The sequence below is a fragment of the Mus caroli genome, chromosome 6 (assembly GCF_900094665.2).
Source record: "Mus caroli chromosome 6, CAROLI_EIJ_v1.1, whole genome shotgun sequence".
Classification (NCBI taxonomy): domain Eukaryota; kingdom Metazoa; phylum Chordata; class Mammalia; order Rodentia; family Muridae; genus Mus; species Mus caroli.
The window spans coordinates 103,202,022-103,204,772 of NC_034575.1; positions in this window are offsets into that span (position 1 = coordinate 103,202,022).

Sequence of the window (2,751 nt, forward strand, 5' to 3'; positions counted from 1 at the left end):
CACCTAAAGTCATTAATCGACATAAATCTCTCCTCTTTTTAAGTTATTCTATTGGGTGTTGTTTCATGTCTACAAAACATCTGACTCACCCCCTCCCTATCACACACAAAATGTTAACAGGTAGCAGTACCATTGCTGTGACTAAAACTGACCATAACAAACATTTTGAACTGATTCATGAGCAGGATTTAGACAAGTCTGGCAGTGTGGGCTCAAGAGGCCTTTACATGCTGTAAGTAGATCTTAATGCACAATTCATGTTTATGTTCAGAAGACTGGAGTGCTGATAAGCATGCAGACAGTAAACACCAAGCTCATGATATTTCAGGTGAGAATGAGGGCTCTATTGAAGACTAGAATCCATTCATTACATTGTGGCAAAGAATATTTCTTTCCATCTCCAGAAACAATCTTATAGAAAGCTGAGTTTAAAGCTGATGATCTAATTACTTAAGCATTGGAATGAACAAGGCAGTCTAGCATTCAACCTGTGGTATGGTTATTACTGGCTACCTTTAGCCAGATTTATAGAGAGAACTTGAGAGTGTGAAGGTTTGAAAAACGTCAAGTTCGGCCTGAAAAGAGCCATATGCCAACTTCGTTCTTCCTGAATAAGCATGTTTACTGCTGCTGCTATTGCCTGTGGACATCAAACTGTAAACTCTGCTCACTTTCAAAGGGGACTCACACTAGCAACTCTCTATGGAGCTCATAGACTAGAACTACTTCATTGGTATCTCTTCTCCTGAGGCTGCCAGCATCTTTTCTTTTATGTACTGTGTGTTTATTTTTACTTCTACTTACAGATTTGAGGAAGATTTGGAGAAAAGCGATTAAGCGGTAATTATAGATCCCTTTTTAATGTAACCACTTTATAAAGGAGTGAAATTTCTATTTTTTTTTACTGAAAATAAATTTCTATACAATATATTCTGAATAGTTTCTCCTCCACCAACTCCTCTGAGTTCCTCCCCATGTTCCCTCCAATCCAGATTCACACCCTTTCTGTCTCTTATTATAAAACCAACTGGCATCTATGGAATAAATAGTAAAGTAAAATAAGACAAAACAAAAACAAATAAATTGGAATATCACAAAATAAGCAAACAGAAGAAAAAGAGCCAAAGAGTCTAGGCACATAGACACACACACATGCACAAACAAAAACCCCATAAGAATACAAAACCAGAAGCCACAATATATACACAAAAGGTTTAAAAAAAAATCCCTGATAAAAATTCCATTGAGTTCAATTTGTGCTATCCATCTACTGTTGGGCATGGGGCTTACCCTTAAAGCTCATGTTTGTAAGTCCACATAGACTCCATTGTAGAAAACTAATCTTCCATTTGAGAGTAGTTATCAATTGGAGATAGCCTCTAGGTTAGGCATGGGGGTTTAGGCCCACTTATCCTGTCTGGGATGAGACTCCACGTAATATAAACCTATCTAGACCATGTATACACACTGGTATATAGTCTCTGTGAGCTCATAAGTGTGTACACTGTGCTGTTTAGAAGGCCTTTCTTCCTTGGTGTCCTTCATGCCATTTGGCTCCTACCATACTTGGTTTTTTGTTTTTTTTTAACTTTCTCTTCTGAAATGTTTCCTAAGTTCAGAGGGGAGGAATCTGATGGAGACATTTCACTTAGGACTGAGTGTTTTAATGTTTTCTGCTCTCTGTATGTTATCTGGATGTGGGTCTCAGTATCTGTTCTCATCTACTACAGGAGGGAGCTTTTCTGGTCAAGGCTGAATAAGGCACATATGTATTAATATAGCAGAATGTCATTTAGAGTCATTCTATTGCTGTTTTCTTTTAGCAAATCAGTAGTATTTGGTTTTCCTCTAGGTCCATGACCACCCAAGTAGTGTTGGGTTTGGATTTTATCTCATGGGATGGGCATTAAGCAATTTAGATATTGGTTGGTTTTCCACAAGATTCGTGTCACTTTTGTACCAGTTTACCTTTTAAGCAGGTCACAATTGTATGTTGTGAGTTTATAGGTGGGTTGGTGCTCACCTTTTTTCTTTTGGTAGCATGCAGAGTACCTTCTAGTACCATCAGCACTAGTCTGTAAGGATGAAGGCTTTACAAAGGCACCAACTTGACTTCTCTGAGTTCAGTGAGGTGTATATGTGTTCTTTGGCAATGGGGCTCACTCTCAGCTTGTGGAAGCAACCAATATCCTTGGTAATAGACTGGGTTGTGTAGGTGTTCCCATGGGACACAATTGCCCAACAATTCAGTTGGCTATAACCTGTTTCCATTACTGGAAGCTTCATTTGGTGATGAGAGATGTCCAGTTGGGACTATGTGCCCATCCCTCTGTTGGTAAATTCATTTAGATCACTTAAAACATGTATATACTTTAGAAGGTTTCTACTATATTAGATTTTCATACAACCCTTCAAATGGCCTTTAAATTTCATTGTCCCTTTCCATATTTCCTTCCTTATCTCTTCTTTCCTATCCCCCAAATTTGATCCTCCCCATTGTGCCCCCTGCCCCTTGTCTAACCATAATTATCTATAGTTTTTCACATTCCTAAGGAGCTATATTCACTTACTTTATACATAACCTCTGTGTTTTATGGAATATAGCTTGCTTATCAATGACTTAACAACTACTATCTACATATAAGCAAATATATATTAAATTTGTCTTCTGGGTTACCTCATTCAGGATGATTCTTGTTCTAGCTCTATCCATTTACCTGAAAATTTCATTATTTCTTTTTTTTTTTTTTT